The sequence below is a fragment of the Quercus suber genome, unplaced genomic scaffold, assembly GCF_002906115.3.
Source record: "Quercus suber isolate HL8 unplaced genomic scaffold, Cork oak 2.0 scaffold_541, whole genome shotgun sequence".
Lineage (NCBI taxonomy): Eukaryota > Viridiplantae > Streptophyta > Magnoliopsida > Fagales > Fagaceae > Quercus > Quercus suber.
The window spans coordinates 340,782-347,641 of NW_027069989.1; the positions used below are offsets into that span (position 1 = coordinate 340,782).

The following is a 6,860-nucleotide window of genomic DNA, read 5'->3' on the forward strand; positions in this document are numbered from 1 at the left end:
AGCTGTGAGTGGGACAGTACGAGGAAGTAGGAGCGTATTTGCTAATGGAAAACTCGTTCAAGCAAATATTGTTTAGTTAAAAGACCCAAAAAAACAAATAAATTATTGTTGATATATTTTTATTATTACATAATTTATAGTATTATTTCCTAATTTTTTAAAATTACTAAAATACATTTTTGGTCCAATTTTTAATTTATGGTATTTTTTTTTGAAAAATAATATTATTTATGAGATTTAAGTGTTTCTTCATTTGTTAACGTGTCTAAGAGTATTAGTATTAGACTCAATGCAATCTAGCTATAAATTATTTTCTCTATTTAAATATCTTTTTTCCCCCCTCAATTCTATATCAACAAACACTACTCACGTCAAACCCACGTCAACTACATATTCGCCATAGATGTCAACAATGCACAAATCGGCCGACTCACAAAACATGAATCCTCTATTTCAACCATCATTTCCGATCAACCTCCATTAACATCATTCGTCACACTGTGTCACTGTCGATTCATTTGGATTGTGCATGAGAGAGAAGAGAAATTGTGTGACAAAGAGAAAATAAACAAAATAAAGAAAAAAAAATGTTTGTTGATAAAGAGTATCTCAATAGCCAGCTTTTCTCACTTATAAATTTATTATTTTTTTAATTTATAAATTTATTTGTTCTAGCAGTACCACATTTCAATGCGAGAAAACTAAATTTATTTTTTCACAATCACGAAAATTATGAATTTATCCATAAAAACGGCTTTTTTAATAATATAATGTAATTTGTATATCATGCATCACTACGCCAAGCAAACTAAAATTATACCTATTTTTAACACAATTTATCCAGAAATATAAGTAAATACTTAGGTAGAAAAATTAATAAGATGAAAAGTCACTAATAATATGATGTATGTTAAAGAATCATTAAAATTATTAAAGATTAAAGAAAAATAATAAATTTGACATACATCTCTAATAACTACAAAAATTTATACTTCTCATCACAAATTAATAAAAAATACCAAATTACCAATATATGAGACAAGAGTAATGATTCATACTTTAAATTTATAATACCATAAATAAATAAAAATCACATATACACAACCTTTAACTATTAGATAAAAAGAATTTGATTCTCAAAAAAAAAAAAAAAAAACAAAAAAGATAAAAAGATTTTTTTTTTTAATAAGAGAGAAAAATTTTAACTATGGACTTATTATAAATAAAATAAAAAGGTGTAGTGGCTCTTTGTTTTTGTTTTTAAAAAGGTGTAGTGGCTCTTTGTTTTTGTTTTTTAGATCAACGTGGCACTCTAAGCTTCATAATATTTTTAAAAAAAAATGGTAGCTAACTTAGAAATCAAAACTGTCACTTGTCTCCATTCTCTTTTTCTCCTTCTCAGTTTTTACTTTTTCTTCTGACTCTGTCTTCTACAAATACAAAAGACTGAAGCATCAATAGAGATGCTGAGATTCTAACTCAAAAATATTACCCTCTGATTTCGAGAGTGCCTTGTTCTATTTTCCTCGAACCCACATATATATTCAATTTTTTTTTTTTTCAAATCTTTGGGGACCATGGCTACCCAAAGCCAAAATGTGGCTCCGTCCCTAGTTGGGGACATATCTATTCAAGTTACATTTTCAATCATATATTGCATTTTCTAAACTAATAACTTCATATGGGTTATAAGATACATGGGCCGATGACTAATTTTCCTATAAGACTAATAATGCATCCCAATAGTACACCGCATGCACCCTAGCAAGGGTGGATGATGAACTATGTTGAATTCTGTTAACTTGGCTTTGCCATGTTCGTTGTATTTATTTGCATCCTTAGTATGAAACATAACCTATTTGGAGAGGAACTTTTATTACTATTATTATTATTATTATTATTATATTGAAATAATGAGAACATGGTAGTCATTTTGGATGTGACGAAATTTTTTTCTCAACTTCAATTTTTTAAAATCCATTTTTGGAGAATAACTTCTTTTCTCCTTGTGATACCCTTTAAGAAATGCATTTAAAAATTGGGGGGTGGGTGGGGGGGAGGATGGTGACCTTTCTTGAACAATGACTTTCTTGCATAATAAGTCAATGATCCAACATGGGCTTTCCAAATTACCAATACGCTGAGTTTCAGAGTGTAAGCTGGCGATCAAGACAGACCACCAGAATTTGAAATCAATCCTATTTTGCCTCGTTATAATTTTCAATTATTTGGTCAGGGTTTTTAACAAGCATCCAAAAACGATTGTCATTCTTGTAAGTTTCATGTTTGAGAACTATATTCAAGGAAATTTGTGTCTAGCATTCTCGCTTAAGCTTGGCAGAGATCTTAGCCACTGATTTTGCATTTGCTAAGGTACGCACCATTAGCCCCCACATGCCATACCCATCTTCATTTTGCATAAAGCAGAACCGACCTGGGCCACATTATCCAAGAGATCCAGCAAACTCGAGACACATTTGAGAACTGCACTTTCAAGCACCTGAACAGAAACCATAATAAGTTGCACATGAGCTTGCTCACTTTGCCCGTAGAAATGAAAACACCTTTATTTGGAAAGGGGTTACACCCCCAGTTGTGTCATCTTTAATCCAATCTCATTTGCTGTAATGGTCCCAGCTACTTGCTGGCTCCCTTCTGATGTACTCCTTTCTATTTGGTTTAATTCCATGAGTTCCATTTCAAAAAAAAAAAAAACAGTAGATCATCATTGGAGTAGATACACAGTGTTTGACCACTGTGATCAAAGGAAAATGGAAAGTATTCTTTACTTCACACCCATAATAGGTTCAGCTGGTATCTACATCAAGCAATTTACCTATCTGGACTTCATTAGTGAGAGGACTTGTCAGTCTTTAACTGCCTGCCGACTGAAAATTTTATAATCCTCATGGATCTACAGTAATCCATATAGCATCCTGGTTGGAAATGAATCAAATTATAAGTACGTAGAATTCATGACAACTTCATATTCTTCCTTTCAGAATTCCTCCAAAGCAAAGTTGAAATGAGAAAATACTTTTTTATACTTTCAACTAAATTGTTATATGCCATTCAGTTACAAGAATGATAAAAATCATGAAAAATATTTGTTCAAGAGTCCAATTAACGTGTGTCCTAAGGACATTTATTAATGAACCATTTAAGGAAAGTTTTAATACCACTTCATGTAAAATATAAAAAAGCTATTAAAAAAAAGTCAGTTTAAAGACCTTTTAGCCAAAAAAAGTTTTCAGATCTTTCAATAAGGCCATATGACATTCTAAAAGATCACTATGGTCACATGCCAGGACTATGTTTCTTTACAACAACATAGAGTTGAAATCCGCAGCCAAGCAACAAAAATTACCTGGATTGTTACAGCATCTCTGCAGAGTTGGAATTCTACAACTAAGCATCATGAGTACAGAATTTCAATTGCAAAGGAAACAGCTGCTGCTATTGAGCAGTAAATGAAGCTCAACTGCACACCACTGCCACCAATTAATTTTGGAACATATTTTCAGTTGGTGCTGAGAATACTTGTTGTCTTTTTTCCAGAACACACATAAAAAGCATATTGCCATCATCTAATCCATACACTTCCAAGTCACATAAAAAAAAAAAAAAAAAAAAAAAAAAAAGAATCCTCTAAACATATTGTCAACCAAGATGTCCAAATGTCTGTGGCACAATAAAATGTATAGGAATTGGAAAAAAAAAATTAACATGAAAGATACTAGAAAAAGAAACCTACAGCTACATCTTTCAGAATATAGAACACGTGTAAATATTTAAAATATATATTAATATATTACAATATGATATCTTGTATCATTAGTTTTACCTGGTCCGCGCAAATGGTTTGTCCTTCTCAGATTCCAATTCCTGCAGCCTAGCTTCGGCTTCCCGCTTTTGAGCCAAGCCCTTGCCTCACTCCAACTTAATCTCCTGACAAAAACATGCAGCAAATGCATATTAACTATCTACTAAATCCAGGAAAGAAGCCTTAGAAAAAATTTCTAAAAGCCTTTAAAAACTTTAGTTATCAATGAAAGAAACTTTAAATACAAGCTAAAACATTTCAGAAAGAAAATAAATTAAAATTGCTCACTATCATCCCTAGGATCCTCAACCATGATGCAATCAATATACCTAAAAGCCTTTACTTCTCAAATTTATGCAAGTTTTTATCTCCTCCTCTACAGTATCACATTTTAAGCCTTTGAAAACAGAACTCAACCTCTGCCAAGCTTTGTAATAGGTTTTTTTTTTTTTGGGGGCAGTCAGTAGTATTCATAACCACCAACTTTTTTTTGACAACTTACAAACAACTATTACAATATTAATAAAATCTCACAAGAGATGAAAAAGGGATGACATAAAGTAAAGCTTTCGCAGCATCGATGAACATCATCAGCTTGCAATCGGTACAAGACTGGCTCTCTCCATAAACAATTTAGTTCTTACAAGAGATGAGAAATGTAAATGGGGAAAAAAGAGGAAGAGAGAAGGGAAAACTATCATAGCTAGATGGCATCATTTTTTTTTTTTTTTTTCTTTTTTAACCAATCTCTCTACCATTTTAACTAAACATTAGTCAAAACCACAGATCTTTTGATTTTTCAGGGAAAAAAAAAAATTATTCAGCCAAAGCCTAAATAGACATCACTTAAGTGAGCCAAAGCTAAAATAGGCATCACATAACTGAAGAAAACCTAGCAGCATGAATTACATTTCCCAAATTGTTGTGCAGAAAACTACTCAACAGAAATAAATAGACAGTAAACTTTCTGCAAAGTCACATCCATAGCATTTAATTTGTGAATGAATGCAAAATATTTTACTTAGGGAACAAACATTAACATTATGATGCAAAAATATAATATAAAACCTAATGAATTCAGAAGGGAAGCTTCCTACGGTCCTCCCAATTAGATCAGAATTAGATCACTCCAATGACACAAAAAAAGAGTGATGGTGAAATATAACCAAGGCAGAAAATTTGGGTAAGAAGGAAATTTAAAGTTGAATAAATTGAAATTTTTTTTTTTTTTTGGGGCAGTCAGTAGTATTCATAACCACCAACTTTTTTTTGACAACTTACAAACAACTATTACAATATTAATAAAATCTCACAAGAGATGAAAAAGGGATGACATAAAGTAAAGCTTTCACAGCATCGATGAACATCATCAGCTTGCAATCGGTACAAAACTGGCTCTCTCCATAAACAATTTAGTTCTTACAAGAGATGAGAAATGTAAAGGGGGGAAAAAGAGGAAGAGAGAAGGGAAAACTATCATAGCTAGATGGCATCATTTCTTTTTTTTTTCCTTTTTTAACCAATCTCTCAACCATTTTAACTAAACATTAGTCAAAACCACAGATCTTTTGATTTTTCAGGGAAAAAAAAAATTATTCAGCCAAAGCCTAAATAGACATCGCTTAAGTGAGCCAAAGCTAAAATAGGCATCACATAACTGAAGAAAACCTAGCAGCATGAATTACATTTCCCAAATTGTTGTGCAGAAAACTACTCAGCAGAAATAAATAGACAGTAAACTTTCTGCAAAGTCACATCCATAGCATTTAATTTGTGAATGAATGCAAAATATTTTATTTAGGGAACAAAAATTAACATTATGATGCAAAAATATAATATAAAACCTAATGAATTCAGAAGGGAAGCTTCCTACGGTCCTCCAAATTAGATCAGAATTAGATCACTCCAATGACACAAAAAAAGAGTGATGGTGAAATGTAACCAAGGCAGAAAATTTGGGTAAGAAGGAAATTTAAAGTTGAATAGATTGAAGCTGATATTCACTGGCACTAATACTTTATCCTAAACAATTTAAAGCATGGAAACTTTGGGATTGCTATCAGAACAAGATTATGCAACATTTCTTGCTTGACCACCAAAATATGGGGAAAAAAGATACAGAAACTTTCATCAGCCACAGGGATGAACCTTAATAAACACATAAATGAACTCTTGGACTCCTACATTATCAGTTCGAAACACAAATTTCATTCGCTCACAAGAATCTAATTATTTTACTAAAACGGAATTCTTTTGACTATTTAGTACGACAAACACTGCAGAGCCACGGTTGGGCCAAAAGGTATCTTATGAGACCACCCTCTCACATGTGAGTCCCATGTGCTATGAGAGGGCGATAGTACCACAGTGCTGGCATAGCATCAAGCAGGCTTAAGATCAAGAAACACTTGTTTTCATCTGTAGCTTTTTCAATGAAATTTGACACCTCCCTCACCCAAAAAAAAAATCCAGAAATAATACCACCCCCCACTCCCCGCAGCAAGCAAAGGAAGAAATTGTGACACCCTCAGAAATTGTGATAATAATAATAAAAATAATTATTATTATTATTATTATAATTATAATAGTAGCAATAGTACTAGAAACAATAATAAATGATGACGATGACACCAATGAGCTCTAGCTCAAATGACACTTCCAACACCCTCAGTAATGGGAAGAAGGGTAAGGTCATGTTTCAACTTTCAAGACAAACAAGATGCGTGTAACTTACTAATCAAGTGTGTGTGTGTGTGTGTGTGTGTGTGTAGGTATAACAAATTCATGGTTTTTTTCCTAAGTACCTTGGGCTTCTCTTCTACTTTTACTTTCTTTCGCTGTTTTAAGAATTCCTCCTTCGATATACGTTCTCCTGCAGCATTAAGGAGTGAGACCCAATCAAGCATGTAAACATTATTAAGGAAGACATAACCTTAGAATATTAAGAAATTTGTTTTTCTTCACCTTTCTTATCCCGATATGTAGGCTCCGCACCCCGACCACTTATAGAAGGATCCATCTCATTAAACCTACACAG

The 6,860-nt window shown here is 32.5% G+C and overlaps 2 long non-coding RNA genes across 2 annotated transcripts; both read right to left on the reverse strand.

Moving 5' to 3' along the window:
- Positions 1-2,145: 2,145 nt before the first annotated feature.
- Positions 2,146-3,530, reverse strand: LOC136063554 (uncharacterized). Its single transcript, XR_010625176.1, has 2 exons — positions 3,368-3,530; positions 2,146-2,936 (listed from the first exon to the last, which is right to left on the reverse strand). It is a non-coding gene; the product is annotated as an uncharacterized LOC136063554 (long non-coding RNA).
- Positions 3,531-3,825: 295 nt separating this feature from the next.
- Positions 3,826-6,860, reverse strand: LOC136063555 (uncharacterized). The gene is made up of 3 exons (XR_010625177.1): positions 6,788-6,860; positions 6,628-6,695; positions 3,826-3,948 (listed from the first exon to the last, which is right to left on the reverse strand). It is a non-coding gene; the product is annotated as an uncharacterized LOC136063555 (long non-coding RNA).